Here is a 22,083-nt window from a genome sequence, read left to right on the forward strand (position 1 = left end):
GCTGATCTTTAATTGGAGATGTCCCCATCACATCATGAAGGGTTCCCCTTATCCATCTGACATCTGCCGACCACATGACTTCCGCTCTTTGTTGCCCCATCCCCTTAGACAGAATGTGACAGTTACTTCTTTAACCCCTTACTGACCATCCATACGCTTTATTACGGCGTTCACTAAGGGGCCTTAGTCTGGGCCGCCACTTTTTCACAGGGGAGCGGGGACCCGGCTCTCACATGAGAGCCGCGGTCCCGCTCTAACAGCCTGGACCAACAGGAGTGCAGTTTAGCGCTTTACATGCCACAGGCAACGGCGCCCGCTGCATGTAAAGCACTGACAGAGGGAGCGGACTCCTTCTGTCTCCCATGGGCACCCTGCAAATGCGATTGTGCCGTTCCTATGTGTGTAAAGCAGGCTGGGGTCTTATGAAGCCCCAAGCCTGCCTTGAGTAGTTTCCAGCAGGCTGTGCCTCTCTGGTGCAGCCTGCTGGTCAGTGTCAGTATAGCAGACATTAAAATGCAATGAAATATAGGGATAATGCATTGCATTTTAAAATCAATCTGAAAATTGTCTGTTATAGTCCCCTTGTAGGACTATTAAGTGGGGAAAAAAACACATTTATTAAATAAAAAAATTACATTAAGAAAAAATATGCTTTTTTCCATTGAAAATTGCAAAAAAATATAAATAAATCTTCCCTATATGTTTGGTATTGCTGCGTCCGTAACGACCCGGACTACAAAAAAATCCTGTAAATTATCACCTACAGTGAACGCCGTAAAATAAATATGATAGAATTGCAAATGAGTTGCCACCTAAAAAACTCAATAACAAGCGATCAAAAAGTGTAATTTAGGGTACTTTCACACTTGCGTTAAAATTTTCCGGTATTGAGTTCCGTCCTAGGAGCTCAATACCGGAAAACAACTGATCAGTTTTATCCTGATGCATTCTGAATGGAGAGCAATCCGTTCAGTATGCATCAGGATGTCTTCAGTTCAGTCACTGTACGGTTTTTGGACGGAGAAAATACCGCAGCATGCTGCAGTATTTTCTCCGTCCAAAATTCCGCAACACTTGCTGGAATGCCGGATCTGGCATTATTTTCCATTGAAATGCATTAACGCCGGATCTGGCCACAAGTGTTCCAGCAAAACGGATCCTGTATGGAAAAGATAAATACCGGATCTGTTTTTCCAGATGACAACCGGAGAGACGGATCCGTTATTGCAATGCATTTGTGAGACAGATCCGCATCCGGATCCCTCTACAAATGGTATCCGTTTGCATATAGATTGCCGGACCCGGCAGGCAGTTGCAACAACGGAACTGCCTGCCGGAATCCAACAACACAAGTGTGAAAGTACCCTTACTCCAAAAAGATACCAATGAAAAAAATCAAGCCCTCACACAATTCCATAGAAAGAAAAATAAAAAAGTTATGGGTCTTGGGAAGCGGCAACGCAAAAACATTTTTTTACTTTAAAAAAGGGATTTTATTGCAAAAAGGTAGTAAACCGTAAAAAAAACTTTATGTATTTGGTATCACTGTAATCGTTCTGACACAGAGAATAGAGATATTATGTTACTTCTACCGAAAAATGAACGCCGTAAAATTTATAACGTACAAACGCTGTGGCAGTGTTGCTTTTTTTCCCATCTCCCTCCCAGAAAGAGTTAATAAAAGTTAGCAGAAAGTTATGTGTACCCCAAAATGGAGCCATAAAAATTACAACTTTTCCCGCAAAATAACAAGCATACAGCTATATAGACGAAAAAATAAAAAAGTTATAGCTCTTGGAAGGTAAAGACGAAAAAAGGAAGAAAAACGCTTGGTCAATAAGGCCCAAAACAGGATGGTGAGTAAGGGGTTAAACTTCCTTTATGACATAAGGCCAAAGAAAACTTTATTTGAGTTTTTACATTTTCATGTCAATACAACATACATTAGATCAATTACATGTACAGTAAGCCGGTCACCGAAGAAAATCCTCATTTACGGTAGGTTGAACTTTCAGTCCATCGTATGTGATCAAGCATAATAACATGACAACATGTAAACCCCCAACCTTCCCCCTCCCCCCTCTCAGCGCTCTCTCCGTTCGACAGAATCCTATTCCCTGCTAATCTTTAATCCACCCGAAGTCTCCCCAGGGTGTTTGCAGTTTTCCTCTTTAGGTACCATTCAGAAGACACAAAGGGTTTCATCAGCTCTTTTAATTCGGCATCTGAGAACATCGCATTGACAAAGACCTCCCATCTCCCAAAAATGTCTTAACATACCTTCCCTTGTGCTGTTCTGCCTCTACTCTTTCCATATTAAAGCATATTTTAATGTGGCGGAAAACATCTGTCGCTGATGGGACACGGGGTTGTAGCCAATCTCTGAAGAGGCATCGTTTAGCCGCTAGGAGTGAGATGTGGATTATTGGGGGTAATATCCTCCCCTCAGGAGGAACATGGAACAGAATGAGTTCGGGAGTCAGTGGAATCGTTATTCTCAGATGATGGTTAATTTGTGACCTGATTAATTTCAAAAATTTATTCGATTCTGTGCAAGACCATACCCCATGGTACAGTTCAGAGCCTCCGAGGTGGCACAGTTAGTCAGTCTGGTCTGGGATTGAATGTGGGAAGCATACTGGAATTCATCTATGGTTCTGTGGATCATCCGGAAATGTGTTTCTCTCCTCTCATTAGTGATTACCTTTCTTTTCCTGTCCTAGCCCTGCAGAATCACTTTTTTAGTGTCCATGGAGGGGAACTCCTTCTTGCATTGGGGGAAGAGCTTTTCTGCAGTATTTTCCTGCTTGATGTCTCTAATTCCCTGATACAGTTCCGATAGTGATGTCCCTGACCTAACAGATTCAAAATGATTGGAAATGAATTTCTTAGTGAGATCTACAACTCTCTTTCTGAGGAACCCCTTGAGTTGGAGGTATGCTAAAAGGTGTTCATTCCCTAACTGTCACGGATGGTGTACAGGGAAACAAGACAATACAATATAATCTATGACTCACTGGATCCACAACTAAGGAACAAAAGGGAGACCCCTGCATGAGACCTGCCACTCTCCCTTACTGCTCAGCCTATGCGAACACCCCAAAGGTGGATGGGCGCATATCCACGTACCTCGACTATCTTACACCTGAAGACCCTACAATAGTGAGGGGACACGACCACCGGCTCCCTACACAGACACGGAGGGAGTCAGGGTCACCTGGATCCAGAAAACAGAAAATCACAAATACATAAACAGCACTTATCTTGCAGACGACTGGGAACTGGGAACAGCATGCACACACATTCCAGGACGTTGTATAAGCCGCAACCTAATGCATTATGGGGAGGAACTTAAAGGGAAGCAATCAGTCCAACTGCATGACAGCTGAGATAGGCTAACGAGATGAGGAACTGAAAACCAAAACAAAGAAACTCAAGGAGGAGGTTCTGGACGGCTCCTGTCAGAGCTTCTCAGCTGTCTGGTTGTGACAGTACCCCGCCCTCTACGAGTGGACTCCGGACACTCAGAGCCCACCTTCTCAGGATGGGACCTATGGAAAGCCCTGATGAGACGAGTGGCCTTAATGTCCGTCACTGGGACCCACATCCTCTCCTCAGGACCATAACCCTCCCAATGAACGAGGTACTGGAGGAACCGTGGACAAGACGAGAATCCACAATCCTAGAGACCTGAAATTCAAGATTTCCATCAACCATAATCGGAGGAGGAGGCAAAGGCGAGGGTACAATAGGTTGAACATAAGGTTTCAATAAGGACTTATGAAAAACATTATGGATCTTCCAAGTCTGAGGAAGATCAAGACGGTAGGCAACAGGATTGATGACAGACAGGATCTTGTAAGGCCCAATAAACCTAGGACCCAACTTCCAGAAGGGAACCTTCAATTTGATATTCTTGGTAGACAACCACACCAGATCACCAACATTCAGGTCCGGACCAGGCACACGTCTCTTATCCGCCACACGCTTATATCTCTCACTCATGCTCTTTAGATTATCCTGAATCTTTTGCCAAATAGATGACAAAGATGAGGAGAATCTGTCCTCATCAGGTAAACCAGAAGACCCCTCTCCTGAGAAAGTCCCAAACAGCGGATGAAACCCATATGCACCAAAAAATGGTGACTTATCAGAGGACTCCTGACGACGGTTATTTAAAGCAAACTCAGCAAGGGACAAAAACGAACACCAATCCTCCTGATTCTCCGCCACAAAACAGCGCAGATATGTCTCCAGATTCTGATTGACGCGCTCCGTCTGGCCATTCGACTGCGGGTGGAAAGCAGAAGAGAATGACAACCGAACCCCCAAGCGAGAACAGAAAGCCTTCCAGAATCTGGAAACAAACTGCGTGCCCCTATCAGAGACTATGTCTGAAGGGATACCATGCAATTTGACAATGTGGTCAATAAATGCCTGCGCCAACGTCTTAGCATTGGGCAAACCAGGAAAAGGGATGAAATGCACCATTTTGCTAAAACGGTCCACCACCACCAGAATCACAGTCTTCCCCGAGGAACGAGGCAGGTCCGTTATGAAGTCCATGGACAGATGTGTCCATGGACGGGAAGGAATGGGTAAGGGAAGGAGAGGACCTGATGGCCGTGAATGAGGGACTTTGGCACGAGCGCAAGTCTCGCAGGCTGCCACAAAACCCTCAACCGACTTACGAAGCGCAGGCCACCAGAATCTCCGAGCGATGAGATCCAGTGTGGCTCTTGCCCCCGGGTGCCCAGCAAGAACCGTATCGTGGTGTTCCTTAAAAATCTTGTGTCTTAAAGTGAGAGGCACAAACAACCTCCCAGGAGGACAAAGATCAGGAGCCTCCGACTGGGCTGCCTGCACCTCTGCCTCCAATTCAGGAAAAAGAGCAGAGACCACCACACCTTCAGCCAAAATGGGACCCGGGTCTTCAAAATTCCCACCTCCCAGAAAACAACGTGACAGGGCATATGCCTTCACATTCTTAACCCCAGGGCGGAACGTGACAACAAAATTAAACCTTGAAAAGAACAAAGAACATCTGGCCTGTCTCGGGTTTAGACGCTTGGCTGACTCCAAGTAGGCCAGATTCTTATGGTCAGTAAACACGGTTATAGGGTGTCTGGCTCCCTCTAGCCAATGGCGCTATTCCTCAAAAGCTAACTTGATGGCCAACAACTCCCTATCTCCCACATCGTAATTTCTCTCTGCGGAGGAGAGTTTCTTCGAGAAAAAGGCACACGGTCGCCATTTGGCAGGAGAGGAACCCTGAGACAAGACCGCACCCACACCCACCTCAGAAGCATCAACCTCAACTATGAAGGGTAAAGAAATATCAAGTTGTACCAGGATGGGAGCGGAAGCAAAACTCTCCTTGATATTAGAAAAGGCCTTACGCGCCTCTACCGACCAGGAAGAAAAATCTACCCCCTTTCTGGTCATATCAGTGAGTGGTTTAACAACAGAGGAATAATTAAAAATACATTTCCTGTAATAATTGGCAAAGCCCAAAAAACGCATCAGCGCCTTCTGATTCTCAGGAAGCTCCCACTCAAGCACAGCGCGGACCTTCTCGGGGTCCATGCGAAAACCAGAAGCGGAGAGAAGAAACCCCAGAAATTGAATTTCTGGAACCGCAAACACACATTTTTCCAGTTTCGCGTATAATTTATTCTCCCGCAGGATGAGCAAGACCTGACGTAAGTGTTCCTTATGAGTCTTGAAATCAAGAGAAAAAATCAAAATGTCATCCAAATACACTAATACAAATTTTCCCATTAAATGATAAAAAATGCTGTTTACGAAATGCTGAAAAACGGCTGGGGCATTCATCAAACCAAAAGGCATAACCAAATTCTCAAAATGGCCCTCAGGGGTATTGAAGGCCGTCTTCCATTCGTCTCCTTCTCTGACCCTGACCAGGTTGTATGCCCCTCTTAGGTCTAATTTGGAAAAGACTTTAGCCCCAGCAACCTGGTTAAACAGGTCCGGAATCAGAGGAAGCGGATAAGGGTCACGAATAGTGATACTGTTCAGCTCCCTGAAATCCAGACAAGGTCTTAAAGAACCATCTTTTTTCTTAACAAAGAAAAAACCAGCGGCAACAGGTGACTTCGAGGGTCGTATGTGTCCTTTTCTCAGACTCTCAGAGATATAAGCACGCATAGCGACCCTCTCAGGTTGGGAAAGATTGTATAAACAAGATTTAGGCAGCTTGGCGCCTGGGATGAGATTAATAGGGCAATCGTACTCCCTGTGCGGAGGCAAATCCTGAACTCCACTCTCAGAGAAGGCATCCGAAAATTCAGAGAGGAAAGGTGGTACAGTCTTAGTAGAAACCTCAGAAACAGATGTCATGAGGCAATTCTCTCTGCAAAAGTCACTCCAACCATTTATTTGCCTCGCTTGCCAATCAATGGTGGGGTTATGTTTAGTGAGCCAGGGTAGCCCCAACACTAGAGGAGTAGGCAAACCGCTAAGGACGAAACATGACACATCCTCAACATGAGCATCACTCACAATTAAACGGATATTGTGAACTATGCCCTTTAATGATTTCTGAGAAAGTGGAGCGGAATCAATAGCAAAAACAGGAATATCCTTTCCCAAAGTGCATACCTGGAAACCATGAGTTATTGCAAATTGATTATCAATGAGATTGACAGCTGCTCCACTATCCACAAAAATCTCACAAAAAATGCTCTTGCTCTCTAGCGCCACCCTAGCAGGCAGGACAAAACGGGAACTACAAGCAAACGGAAAACCTTCAATTTCCGCCTCAACCCTGCCAATAGTAACAGACGGAACATTTTTAAAAGATTTTTTCCTTTTTGTTTCTTTATTACTCTCAGAAAACTGCCTGAATCTCCTAGAGGGACAAACATTTGCCAAATGATTTATACCTCCACAACAAAAACAAACCCTCCCATGCGGGCTGAATCTTCTATTGTCTGAGGCATTCAACCCCAGCTGCATGGGCTCCGGTTTAGAAGGGACTGACAGCGACTGAGACCCCTGTGCACAGAATGAGACTGCTGCATTGTCCCGGGACTGAGTATGACAGGAAGGAGAGATCTCTCCTCTCTCTCTAAGACGCCTGTCAATACGAACGGCCTGAGACATAGCAGAATCCAAGGAGGTAGGTCTCTCATGAAAGGCAAATGCATCTTTCAATCCCTCTGAAAGACCATGGCAAAATTGACTTCGGAGTGCAGCATCATTCCAACCAGTATCAGCTGCCCATCTCCGAAATTCTGAGCAGTATATCTCTGCGGATTGTTTACCCTGGCATAACAGACGTAGTCTAGACTCAGCCAGAGCAATACGATCCGGATCATCATATATCTGACCCAGGGCTAAAAAGAATTCATCCACTGAACGGAGGGGCCGTGCCCCCTCCGGCAGCGAAAAGGCCCAGGACTGAGCGTTACCCCTGAGCAGCGATATAATGATCCCCACCCTCCGTTCCTCATCACCAGAGGAATGGGGAAGAAGGCGAAAATGGAGTTTGCAAGCCTCTCTAAAACGCACAAAATACTCACTACCCCCGGAGAACGTATCCGGGAGCGAGATCTTAGGCTCAGAACAAACTCCATGAACGCAAGCTGAACCGGTCACTTGAAACTGAGAAAAAGTCTTACGGAGATCAGCTACCTCCAATGAAAGACCCTGGAAACGTTCAGCCAAAAGTGAAACCGGATCCATGCTTAAGACGGTTTTGGCGGCTTATAATGTCACGGATGGTGTACAGGGAAACAAGACAATACAATATAATCTATGACTCACTGGATCCACAACTAAGGAACAAAAGGGAGACCCCTGCATGAGACCTGCCACTCTCCCTTACTGCTCAGCCTATGCGAACACACCAAAGGTGGATGGGCGCATATCCACGTACCTCGACTATCTTACACCTGAAGACCCTACAATAGTGAGTGGACACGACCACCGGCTCCCTACACAGACACGGAGGGAATCAGGGTCACCTGGATCCAGAAAACAGAAAATCACAAATACATAAACAGCACTTATCTTGCAGACGACTGGGAACTGGGAACTAGGAACAGCATGCACACACATTCCAGGAAGTTGTATAAGCCGCAACCTAATGCATTATGGGGAGGAACTTAAAGGGAAGCAATCAGTCCAACTGCATGACAGCTGAGATAGGCTAACGAGATGAGGAACTGAAAACCAAAACAAAGAAACTCAAGGAGGAGGTTCTGGACGGCTCCTGTCAGAGCTTCTCAGCTGTCTGGTTGTGACACTAACTGATGTAGTTCCTTAAGTTCAGTGAAAGAATAATAACGCTTTTCTTGCATATTCCGCACATCCTTTGCATACTTAATGCCCGCAGCCCTCCAGGTGTCCCCAGATGCCCATGTATTTTGAGAGCATGAAATGTAGGTCGAATATTTTACGTGACCCTTTCCAAGCAGCTATGGTATCTTTCACTAATAAAGTGGTTCTAACTGAAGAAGGTATTGCCGCAAATTTGGTGTGTAGTAATGCCTCTAGCTTCCATGGGTGCACTAATTGTGCCTCCAGGGTATGGTTGGTATAGAAGTTAGTGCCAAAGATCCAGTCAGTGCAGTATCTCATAAGGCTGGCCAAGTTATAACACCTCAGGTCCGGCAATGCTAGTGTTTTCATGGGGTAGAGGAGCTTTGGTATGCACATCAGTTTTAAAAGCTGCCCCCCCCCCCCCCCCCCCAGTGATAATGGATATTTCATCCAGCGCTCTACATCAACTAGAATCTTTTTAATCCGTGGTGAACAGTTTAATATATACAAGGATTCTTGTTTTTTCCCAATATGGATACCCAGTTACTTTATGGGTCTGGAAGCTATTTGTATTGGCATGTCTAGAGGTTGGTCTCCTTCCCTTGATGAATTGCAGCCCAGGAACAGAAGCTCCAACTTGCTGCATTTACCTTGAAACCTGACAGGTTGCCAAACTCTGCCAAGAGCTGGAATTGGTGTTTCAAGTCTCTGCGTGTGTGTTCCAAGAAGACCAACAGGTCATCAGCGAAGAGTGCATGTTTTAGCTCTGTACTGCCTATCCTGATGCCCTCTATATTGTTTCTTATTCCTAGTTTGAGGGACAATGGTTCTACTGCCAGGTTGAATATGAGTGGGGAAAGTGGGCAGCCCTGTCTGGTGCCTTTGCACAAGCTGAAAGGGCTGGAGAGAAATCCAAGGGTATGTATTCTAGCTCGAGGGTTAGTATATAGCCGAAATGTGCCACAGAATCCCATACTGTCTAATACAATTCCCATCCATCCCCAGTCTACATTTTGTCCGCCCCCTGCCTGATGTTACGTTAGAAATAAAGCGGCTGATTTTGTGAACACACGAGTGAGTGCCGCTGTCTTCTTCCTCTCCTACATTGGTTTCATTTGCATCTTACCTGTTACGCCCAGCTGAGCACCTCCGTTCGTGTGTGTCCTCCCCAGCCACATACAGCATTGATTCCATGCGCTTAGCCGGTGTAGTGGTGCCGCCCCCTATATCACTTGCTTGGATTATTCAGGACTTTTTCTTTGGGGCTTGAGCACACCACGTAGCGCTAATAAGCACTAAGGATATTGTACTGCAACTGTTTCATGAATATGGCTACAGAGGCATCCAGCCAATCCATACTGGAAGGCAGACAAGGGGCGGAAGATTTCTTCACGCAGTGTAATGCCAAGGACGCCAAGCAAAACCTGAGCACTCGTGCGCTTGAAATTAAAGTAGCGCAGCTAGCAGATAAAGAAATACGTCTTTTCTGGACGGTTAATTTACTTAAATCCTATAAGGAGAGTGGAAGAGTGCCTAGGGGTTTGAGGATATATAAATTTCCTGCACAATATGAGCATGATGATGCTTTTCTAAAGAAGTGGCAATCATTACATATGGGCTTTTCTCTACAAATCTTGGAGACAGTCTTAAAAAGAGATATAAAGGAATATGACACAGTAAAAAATGAACTCAACAAAGCACAGGCAGAATTAGAATCTAGGTTGCCTGAAAATCTCCTGGAAGCATTTGACAAGAAGCTAAATAAAAAGTTAACAGTTGTACAAGCCGAAGTTAAGGAAAGAAAAAGAGATAAGTTTGTAAGAGACAAACAGGACTATGAGTCCGGCTCCATCTTTAATTGGAATACTGGCAGAAAGTTCAATAAAAAGCAACAAAAGAAAAAAAACGTACCGTCGTCAAAACAATGACTATTGGACGACGGACTCTGATTCCAGTGTTTCGGATGATCCCAGTCAAGTACCAGCTGATCCTGCAAGGGAGTCATGTGATCCTTTATGAAAAAGATCAGAAGAGGAGGGAGGAGGATCAACAAGAGGAACAGGGATCAGGAAGTCAGGAAGGGAGAAGAAACAGGTATCCTGGAGGAAGTAGATACCTCCCCACCCCCTGACGAAAATCTGGTGATCAACCTAACTGATCGTCTATTGCCACCTGGTTGCATGAAGGTTCTTAGCAAAGGACTTGGTTATAGTCTGACTGAACAATTTGACCCTGTTACCTTTGAAGTAGATTTATTTAAAGCTACTCGTAAGCTACACCTACACAAGCTCTTTAGAGATACCCCACAGAAGGTGTCCACTACTCAGGGAGAGTCACCACTTTGTCCTGACCCTGTAGCTTTCCAAGTATCCACCAAATTCAATGAAGAAGAACTAGCCTGTCTTGAATTTCTCACTGGAATGGATGTTACTGAGGAGTCCTCATCCGACACCTCTGTGGGTCCATTTACAGGTGGAGTCAGATCCACCTTTTGCCCCCCTATGCCCGCCGGCAGTAGCATTGATATTTTTCAACATCAAGTAATGAGAGACATCAGAGCAGTGATATATTCCACTGCCCAACCTAACATCAATGCAGATGAGCAGAAAGCCTTACATTGGCTCCGCTCCCAAGAAGACATAGTTGTGAAACCGGCGGACAAGGGGGGCAATGTGGTTCTCATGTCCAGAGAATATTATTTGAGTGAAGCCTTTAGACAATTAGGTGACACTCGCGTATATGAAAGGATACGGGGGGACCCCCTGCCTAATACCCAACAATTGCTGAAATCCCTCGTCAGTAGATATGTGGATGTTGGTTTCCTCCCCAGAAATATGTTGGACAAACTTGTTCCATCATCACCAGCCAAACCATCTTGGTATTTCCTTCCAAAGGTCCATAAGTCACTGAGCCATCCCCCGGGACGTCCAATCGTCGCAGGGATTGGCTCAGTGACTGAGCCTCTGTCCAAATATGTGGACTGGCTCCTGAGACCAGCACTCACTAGTGCCCCAGCATATCTCAGGGATACCAATGATTTTTTATTGGCCCTTAGGGAATTGCATTGGCAAAAAGACTACCAACTGGTATCCCTCGATGTGGAAAGCCTCTACACCCTCATCCCTCATGATGCGGGTGTGGAGGCGGTCCTTGACATCGTCGCAAACCTGGGTAAAAGCCATTTATATTGTGAATTCATTGGTGAGGCATTGGAGTTCATTCTAACTAACAATGTGTTTCAGTTTGGGAATGAGTGGTTTAGGCAAAGGATGGGTACGGCTATGGGGACCCCCGTCTCCTGCACATTTGCTAATATGTACCTTGCCAGACTAGAGGACAGGTATGTTTATTCTACCACTAATCCTTTTCTTTCTAAGTTAAAGACGTATCTACGTTTTGTAGATGACGTGTTCATAGTTTGGGAAGGCACAGAAAAAGAGTGCAGCGAGTTTGTTCATTTTCTCAATAAAAACGACATGGGAATGACCTTTACCCTCAATTTTGGAGGTAGTAGGTTGGAATTCCTGGATGTCGCTGTCCTGGTGGAAGGCGACGGGTTGGTCACGGAGGGCTTTCGTAAGCCCACGGCGACCAACTCCTTGCTCCACCACGACAGCTTCCACCCACAAAGTGTCAAAAACGCCGTATCTTACGGACAATTTATTAGATTGAGGCCTATTAACAGCAAAGACAGTGGATACCATAGACAGGCTAGTGATTTGAAACAGCGACTACTAAAGAGAGGCTACCCCGAAAAACCACTCAATAGAGACATGAAAAGAGTAGAAGAAAATTTCTCACAGGATAGTCTTCTAAAAAGTGTTAGCCAGAAGAAGGACCAGAGTAAGATGGAGACCAAGGAGGCTAGATTTGCATTTTCCTTTAAATACAGTCCCATGGGAGAGCGTATTCGCTCGGTTATATTAAAAAATTGGGATGTTTTGAGGAGAGATGCAACTCTAAATAAGCTCACAGGACAGAAACCTTTGATTTCCTTCAGAAAGAGCCACACGGTCAAAGATAAACTTGTCAGGAGTAGGTATCAACCTGATAAGAGCAAGAATTGCCTCAAAAGGAATCTACCTAAAGGCAACTTCAGGTGTGGTAGTTGTTCACTGTGCACTAGTAATTCCCAGAAAAAAGTGTATTGAATTTGCTGGTATCCAACATAAAGTCAATACCTTTATTAACTGTCGGAGTACACATGTAGTATATTTATTACTGTGCACATGTGGACGTTTCTATATTGGTAAGACCATCAGATGTCTTTTTGAACGAGTCAGGGAGCATTTTAACTCCATTAAGACAGGGAAAGGATGCCCAAGGCTTATAGAACATGTAAGAGAAGCTCATGGTGGTGATATTAGCTGTATCTCCTTCTCTGGTTTAGAAACTGTCTCCACTCCTCTGCAGGGAGGGGATAGACATTGCCTCCTCCTGCAGAGAGAGGCTAGGTGGATAATACGCACACAAGCCCTGGGGGAACTCGGATTAAATGATAGGAATGATCTTAGCCCCTTCCTTTAGTACTTTACTCATAAATACATTTTTGTATCGCTCATATTGTTTATAATCCTTGATTGTTACACATGTATTGTTTTTATACAGATATCTTTTCTAGTCATCCTCTTTATGTAGACGCAGCCTGGCTTGTTAATTTCCATGACAACAGCCTGCGCCAGCAATTAAAAGGAGCGATGCGCATGCACGCATTGACGCACAGCCTGAGGAAGCGCATGTAGCGCGAAACGGCCACCGCTGTTCAATGCGTGCTTTAGAAGTGTCCGCCCCCTGCCTGATGTTACGTTGGAAATAAAGCTGCTGATTTTGTGAACACACGGGTGAGTGCCGCTGTCTTCTTCCTCTCCTACATTGGTTTCATTTGCATCTTGCCTGTTACGCCCAGCTGAGCACCTCCGTTCGTGTGTGTCCTCCCCAGCCACATACAGCATTGATTCCGTGCGCTTAGCCGGTGTAGTGGTGCCTGTCACCACCAGACATCTGAGAAGCTCTGACAGGCGTCCTTCAGAACCTCCTCCTTGAGGTTCCTTTTGTTTTGCTTTCATTTTCTCATCTCGTTAGCCTCTCTCAGCTGTCATGTAGTTGCACTGATTGCATCCCTTTAAATCCCTTCCCATACTGCATCACTTTGCGGTTTATACAACTTCCTGGAGTGTATGCATGCTGGATGCTACTACTGAGTCTTCTACAGATAAGTTTGTTCATTCATTTGTATTTTCCTGTTTGCTGGATCTCAGGTGACCCTGACTCCCTCCGTATCAAGTGTAGGGAGCCGGTGGTCGTGTCCCCTCACTATTATAGGGTGTTCAGGTGTTATACAGTCGAGGTACGAGGATATGCGATCTTCTACCATTGAGAATTTTGCATAGGCTGAGCAGTCAGGGAGAGAGCCAGGTCTGTTGCAGGGCTTCCCCTTTTGTTCCTTAGTTTTGGATCCAGTCAGTCGGATCTTCCTTTTGTGTCTTCTAGTTTGCTGTACACCTTCCGTGACAGTGCCGCCCCCTATCTCACTTGCTTGGATTATACATTTTCAAAAGCTTTCTCAGCATCAATAGTGACTATATCTGGGGATGGATGAATCGCAGGGCGCACCTCGTCTAGGACTGTCAGAACCTTACAAATGTTTGTAACTGCAGCCCTTTCTTGTACAAAGCCTACTTGTTCTGGGGCTATGAACCTCGGCAATATGAGTGCCAGTCTGTCAGCTAGTATTTTAGATGCTATCTTAGGGTCGACATTGATCAATGAGATCGGGCGATATGATGCTGCTAATGTAGGGTCTTTACCAGGTTTTGGCAAAACCTTTATATGTGCCGTATTTGATTCAATTGGTATACCTGTACCATGCATGAATCCCGTGTATATTTGGGAGAGCGTAGGGGCTATGTCCTGGGATAATATGTGAAAGAATTCCCCTATATCACCATCGGATCCAGGAGCCTTACCCAATGTTAGGTTTTTAATGGCTTTAGTGACGTCTTCTGTGGTAATTGGGGCGTTAAGTGATTCTCTGTCTAGTTCTAATAGTGTTGGTAGTGGGATATCTTTCAAACAGTCTTCTGCTCCCTCTACTGGTTTCAAAGGAGATCCGTACAGAGTGTCTTAAAAGTCTCTCAGGATCTTATTTATTTCGGGTGAGAGCTCACCCCTCCATGTCTATCTCTAAGGGTTGGTATATTGGTCGACGGTCTCTGTCACTTGGCTAATCTGGCTAGTAGACTACCTGCTTTATTTACATAGCAACATAATTATGCTTCCCACTGTGATTGTGATTTCCCATTGTTGAAGCCATATCTCATATTCTACTTTAGCTCGTTGCCACCATTTCTGCAAGGAAGTGGATGGGCAATTCTGAAAAGCAGTGTAAGCATCTTTCAGAGTGTCGCTCAACTGGGCCAGCTTCAGCTTGACATGTAGGCCATTATTCTTCCTCGGAGTACCACCTTTCCCGCATTCCATGGTGGTTGAGGATTAGACATCTCCTTGTTATCATGTTTATACTCTAACCACCAGCCTCGAAGAAGGGTCTGGAAGTCCTCATCATTGATCAAGTTAGAGGGAAATCGCCAAAGGAAATTTTCTCCCTTAGGTATATACTCCCAGAGCATTATCGAGACCGGTAAATGATCAGAGATAACCATATCTTCTATTTGTGGCTCCGAGAAGCACACGATACTCCTCCTATTAAGTAAGATGTAGTCTAGTCATGATCATGAACAATGGACATGCAATAAACGCGTGTACTCCCTACCCTCAGGGTTGAATAGTCGCCATGTGTCAACTAGGTCTGCATCTCTGATGAGATGGGCCAGTCTCATATCTTTAGTTCCCTGCTTATTCCCCATCCCACCCCCCCTTCTCCTGTGCTCCTCCTGACTAACCACTGCATTCAGGTCTCCTCCTATAATTCTCATTTTGAGAGGATCCCGGCATAAACGCCCTCCAAGGGTGACGAAAAATTCCACATTAGGCCCATTAGGGCCATAAATATTATATATGCTAATATCACCACCTGGAGTATTTAGATGTAGGTGTGAGATCCTTCCCACATCGTCATGGTTGTGTGTAAACACGGTGTAAGGGAGACAACACCGCGTAGTGTAAGTACTTCTGCTTTTTTCCCCACAGCCTCTGAACCATATACTTCCCCCACCAAAAGATGTTTCATGCGGAAGAAATCACTTTCTGACAAATGAGTCTCCTGTAGGAGGGCAATGTCCCCTTTCACACGCCTAAGATGTTTCAGGACCACCATACGTTTGCTAGGGGACCTTAAACCCTTTATATTCCAAGACACTATCTTCAAAGGACTAGTCATTAGGTAAACCTTCGTTGCGCCGAACTAATCCACCCCGTCAGAAGAGAGAGCGCAATGTATCCCCCCAATCCCCCTTCCCTTAAATCTAACCTGTGACAGTGATAGGTTGCTAATAGTAGAACCTTTCCCTGCAACCTTCGAAAGTAGAGAGATCTCTACTGGCACATTATATCGGACTTCACTTTCTCCAGCAGAAGGAACATTAAATATAACCATAACATGAGTGACCCCACCCATCAGCTTCCACAAAGCATAACAGTGCAAAGTACAAAGAAGAATGGTAAAAGAAAGCTAGTAAAAATAATAAGACATAAAGCCCCCTTCGGCGCTATCAATAGCTCACTGGGAGGTGTTAGGGGCTAACACAAATGCCGACTTTCCCGCTGGTGGGTCTTTGCAGCGCCTGCCATCAGCGTGGGCGCCACCAGGTGTATAGGCAAAATCAAGATCTAACATTAAAGTTCAACTAACGGTTTCCCACCTAGTGTCCGCTTCCAATCACAATTTTCAGGTCATACTCTCGACATATTAACAACAGCAAACCCCCAGCATGTGAATATGATGTGTTGCTGTTCATTAATCCTAAATCCTGAAGACCAGGAGTAGGAGTTCCTTGTTTCTGGGCGGAGGGCTCCAGTCAGTGCTTGTGGCCATCCTATAACTCCTCTTTGAAGATTTGTCGAGGTTTCTTCTGTATAGGTGAGAGCCGGGAGTGTTCTGATTCCTTGTCAGGAGCCCATCAGGACGGGGGTGGCCTCTTCTGGATCGACAAAGGTTGTTGTTGACCCATCTGGATGGAAGATCTTTAAGGTGGCGGGAAATAATGAAGAGAAGCGGGTTTGGTTTTTAAAGAGTGTGGAGCAAATAGGGGCGAAAGCACGTCTGCGGCGAGTCACTTTAGCAGAAAAGTCTCCAAATAATATAATTCGGTGGCCTTGCATTGTCACAACACCACCTCCCTGCTTGTAGGCTCGCAATATGGCCACTTTGTAAAGTATCTAGATTATTCTGACAATCGCTTGACGTGGTCTGTTACCACGAGCTGATGTCACAGATGGTCTATTCTGTCTATTGTTGGTGTCAGATGGGACGCCTTGGCCCAGCCTATGTGCCCTTTCTACCTTACGAGTCGATAGTCCTAGGGCCTCCAGTAGTTAAAACTCACAGATGGTGGTGAGATCTCTGGCTGGGATACTCTCTGGGAGGCCACCTATGCGGAGATTACTCCTTTAGATTTGCTCCCCATGGGTATTACGAATTGGTCCATATACCGGTGATCGGCTATAAAAGTAGATTTTTCTGACTGCTTGTAGTGTTGGAGCAATCATTTTGTAGGGGATAATGCGCTTTGTGGGGCTACAGGGGACGGAGCCCCTAGCACATGCCGCCTTCCATGCTGGCGCCAGAACCGGAAGTCCTGCTGGGGCTTTTTATGTTCTTTCAAGAAACAAAAATAATAATAGCTAAGCAATAAATTACAAGTAAATGATTCAATTGACAAATACAACTCATACTACAAAATACAAGTTTTACTTTTTCTGTAGTTTTGGTAGGAGTAGTGAAACATAAGTCCTCATACAGCCACAGACAAAAATATAAAAGTTTTAGGTCTTGGAATGTAACAATGAAAAAAAAAAAAAAAAAAGATAGGTCATTTAATGACAACCAGCCTAGTCATTAAGTGGTTAAAGATGTTTGGTTGTGTTTTTTGCTTCCTTTTGGTGCACTCCAGTTTCCATGATTATCAGGAAGCTCTGATGTCACATGTGATTATTGTACAGACACAGACGTCTTAGTGATGATTACCTGCACTCACAGGACACTTCATTACATCTACCTTCTTAATTCTTGATAGGACCCTCGTTCCCCTTAGAACATCTTGAATTCTTAGTGTACTGGACCCAACAAGGTGCTGGGAACCTTTATTACAGGTTCTGATTGATGACCTCACTCTGTCTATTCTACTGCATCCTGAAGATGTCTATAAACCTGAGGTCTGGTGACTGTGCGGCCATTAGGCTATACAGACCGAATTGTCATGTCTGTGATTTAAGACTGAGATGTGTGCTTTACCTCATGTCAAAGCTATTTTTCTAAATGTAGATGGTGGCCATGATCAGATTCTCAGATGATCAGAGTCTTAGCCCTTTGAGGTCATAACTATTTTCCATTTTCGTTTCTCATTCTGTACCTTCCCAGCATCCATCTGTTCCTTAAGTGACATGCTCCTATCAGTGTACCTCCTCCCCTGCTGCTGCTGTCTCACACAAGCTTAGTCCAGGCTGCAGTAAAATAACAGCAGAAGGAATTAGGTGTAATTACACGCTAACACTGCTGCTGGAGGAAGGATCTGTCACTGCAGAAGCAGGGAAACTGCATCTTGTACTGAGCAGTGTGTGTTTTTCAGCAGCAGGTACACTATAAGGACCACTAATGATGCTGACATAATCATTATCCAAGTCACGCCTCAAGACTTGTTTAAAAGGTTGGACATTAACTTATAGGATAGCTACCTTACGTCTGGTGGCATTAGAGGCAGAGCTGGTTTATACATGTATACCATATATCCAATTACAGCCAAATAGTAATGTCCACTGCATAGTTTGAAAAATAATCACAAAATCCAATTTTTATTTTCACAGAGAATTCCAGTAAATATATTCAGGACAAAGCTGTATTATCACTAAATTATAAAGAAGAAGCTGAAGATATGCAGCGCTCCTCAGGAGAAAACCTCATTACCCTTAGTGTACACCCAGGACGTAAAAGGACAGATCTTTTATATAATCCCCCTCATCTTGAGGGACCTTTCACTGACCACCTACAGATTGTTACCAAAAACACAGGTCAGAAAGGGGATAAAAGCTTTCAGGGTGGTAAAGAGTTTATAGAAAAATCAAAACTTTCTACACACAGAAGAATTCACACAGCAGAGCAGCCATACTCCTGTTTAGAATGTGGGAAATGTTTTACAGATAAATCAAAACTTGTTACACATGAGAGAAATCACACAGGAGAGAAGCCATATTCTTGTTCAGAATGTGGGAAATGTTTTACAGTTAAATCAAAACTTGTTACACATGAGAGAATTCACACAGGAGAGAAGCCATATTTATGTTCAGAATGTGGGAACTGTTTTACAAATAAATCACATCTTGTTGAACATAGGAGAAGTCACACAGGAGAGAAACCATTTTCATGTACAGAATGTGGGAAATGTTTTACAAAGAGATCATATCTTGTTACACATGAGAGAAATCACACAGGAGAAAAGCCGTATTCATGTTCAGAATGTGGGAAATGTTTTACAGAAAAATCAAAACTTGTTAAACATAATAGAATTCATACAGGAGAAAAGCCATATTTATGTTCAGAATGTGGGAAATGTTTTACACAAAAATCATGTCTTGTTAGACATCAGAGAAGTCACACAGGAGAAAAGCCGTATTCATGTTCAGAATGTGGGAAATGTTTTATAGAAAAATCAAAACTTGTTAAACATAATAGAATTCATACAGGAGAAAAGCCATATTCATGTTCAGAATGTGGGAAATGTTTTACACAAAAATCATGTCTTATTAGACATCAGAGAAGTCACACAGGAGAAAAGCCGTATTCATGTTCAGAATGTGGGAAATGTTTTACAGAAAAATCAAAACTTGTTAAACATAATAGAATTCATACAGGAGAAAAGCCATTTTGATGTTTTATATTTAAAAAAAAGTTTTGTAAGAAGGAACTAAAATTCTAAAACTTAGCAGACCAAGAGAAACTACTGTATATTATTTTTTAGATATGGCAAATGCGATAAGAGCAAAAAAGAATTTTAAATCCATCTTATTCACAGAAGTTAAGTTTTGGGCTATATAGCAACATGTATCACATGCTGCGAGTCTCACAACAGTTTCAAAACGTGTCTGCAACTTGCTGTCATGCAGCTATTTTAGAGCTGAGATTTGGCAGTAGAAATACCTGCCAAACTGCACAAGTTGTAGTTGACCATAACTTGCATTGTGTTCTATCATGGAAAAGTCACATATGACCTGCAACCAAGAAGAATCCAAGTGTTGAAATGTATGTGACTGTCATGACATATAGTGTGTCACGTTGTGAACCCATTGACAGTCATTATATGTAGTGTCATAATGCAACATATCATCTGATGTCACCGTGTATCTCCAGCTTAAAAGCCAATAAGAATATAATTTTTTTTGGGTGGAATTATCCTGGATCAGCCAAACAACTACATTATATTTCTTGGAAGAGAAGAAGAGCCTTGTTTACTTCCAGAGCAGTAAAGATGGATTGTCCCCATGAACCTTGTTTCTGATCACTGTATTCACACCTCCACCCACACTGCGGGAGAGTCCAGAGTGACATGGGGAGAAGTAACGACGCTCCATGTAATAGTTTTATAACGTATGTGGACATATTAATATTTCATCCTTATCCAAACAGTATTTACAGATAAAATAAAGTCTTCTATTTGCTCACTGACAGACATTGTCTTCTTGGCTAATATTATACTTTCTCCTAGCGCTATGACCTTCATTGCTCCTACAGACTAACCCTCCTGTGCGGAAACAGTGATATTGGTGGCATGATGACTATATCACTGATTTATCTGACTGGGTGATCTGTGATAATTAACCCCATATGTACATTACTACATTACCATCTCTCACCTGCTTTTCCGATACATCTCCACAGGTAAAGACAAAAAGAATAGGGGTACTCCCCCCTTACCAGCTCCAACTGTCCAGGGCGAAATCAACATTTGTTTAGAGTGGCGTGTCACAAGGAGTTGGGACTCCTTCAATATAGTATAAAAAATCCAGCACTGCCACTCTTCAAACCGAATACTTTATTTAGAAATACACAGGCAGATAATAACGCAGGTGTATTGCAAATTTAAGTGTCCGGTTTGAAAATCGGCAGTGCTGGATTTTTTATGCAACCTTCACACATAATCCCAGATCCTCACAAGACCTCCTTCTTTCTTCTCCTCTTGTCTGTTCTTCACACAATCGTCTACAAGATTTCTCACCTTCATTCTCCATACTCTGGAACTCACTACCCCAGTACATCAGACCCTCCCCAAACATCTAAACCTTTAAAAGCAACCTGGAAATCCTACCACCTACAAGGAGCATGCTGCCACCACACAGCCAGATGTGTGGTGTCCTTCTCCTTCCCTTGAAGATTATAAGCCCTTGTGGTCGGGGACCTCTCCCTCCTGTACCGGCTTGTTAATAGCTCCATGTTTATCATATTTGTATTTTTTATATTATGTATGTGTAACCCTCTCGATGTGCAACACCATGGAAGGGGTGCATCAAAAGGGACATAGATGCAGGTGATGAGAATATAGTCCTACCACTTTACAAATTATTAGTCAGACCACAAATGGAGGACTGTGTACAGTTCTGGGCTCCTGTGAACAAGACAGACATGGCAGTGCAGGAGAGGGTTGAGAGGAGGGCAAATAAAGTAATAACTGGAATGGAAGGACTACAGGTTCCAGAAATATTATCAAAATTAGGGTTATTCAGTTTAGAAAAACGATGACTGAGGGGAGATCTAATAATTATGTATAAATACACTACTCCCAAAAAGTTAGGGATATTTGGCTTGTGTGTGGAATTTGGTTTCAATATTTCAGTACTTTTTGCACAACTTGCTGTTATCTAACAAGGAGCTTAATGACAAACAGGTGTTTGCTCCATGAATCGCCAATACATTTCCTGCTTCAATTAGAATTGGTATTTAAACAGTCCTCATCATCATGCTGTTCACATTTTGACATCTTAAGAACACAACGACATCCAAAAATTGATAAACAGTACCTCGCCATTGCGAGACTTCAAGCAGGATGTTCTCAGACGGAAGTGGCCACTGAGCTTAGAGTGTCACAGAGTGGCATCAGCAGTGATGGCGTGTTCGCCGACGAACACATGCGATCCGCCATCTTTATTCCCAAGCCCGGCGATGCATAGGTAAGCCCTTACCTGTGCCTGCGCTGCAAGCCGCTCTGAAACACATTCGGTCACCGGGAGCAGGCAGTTCCGAGAACAGCCTGATGAAGGCTGTTCTCGGAACTGCCTGCTCCCGGTGACCGCATGTGTTTCAGAGCGGGTTGCGGCGCAGGCACAGGTAAGGACTTACCTCTGCATCGCCGGGCTTGGGAATAAAGATGGCGGATCGCATGTGTTCGTCGGCGAACACGCCATCACTGCTGATGCCACTCTGTGACACTCTAAGCTCAGTGGCCACTCAGTGTTCGTCGGCAAACACTGTGAACTGGCCATCACTGGTCATCAGCAGGTTGCAACAGAGATACAGAGAGAGTGGAAGAGTCACAGAAAGGCAGAGAAGTGGACGTCCTTTGGCCACATCCCCTATTGTGAACAATGTCCTGTGGAACCGGATAATGGATGCCACACAATTCCAGGCACATA

At 44.2% G+C, this 22,083-nt stretch overlaps 1 pseudogene; it reads left to right on the plus strand.

The window, feature by feature from the left end:
• LOC120990654 overlaps positions 1-22,083 on the plus strand; it is a 251,745-nt pseudogene that overhangs the window by 87,044 nt on the left and 142,618 nt on the right.

The sequence above is a fragment of the Bufo bufo genome, chromosome 2 (assembly GCF_905171765.1).
Source record: "Bufo bufo chromosome 2, aBufBuf1.1, whole genome shotgun sequence".
Taxonomy (NCBI): domain Eukaryota; kingdom Metazoa; phylum Chordata; class Amphibia; order Anura; family Bufonidae; genus Bufo; species Bufo bufo.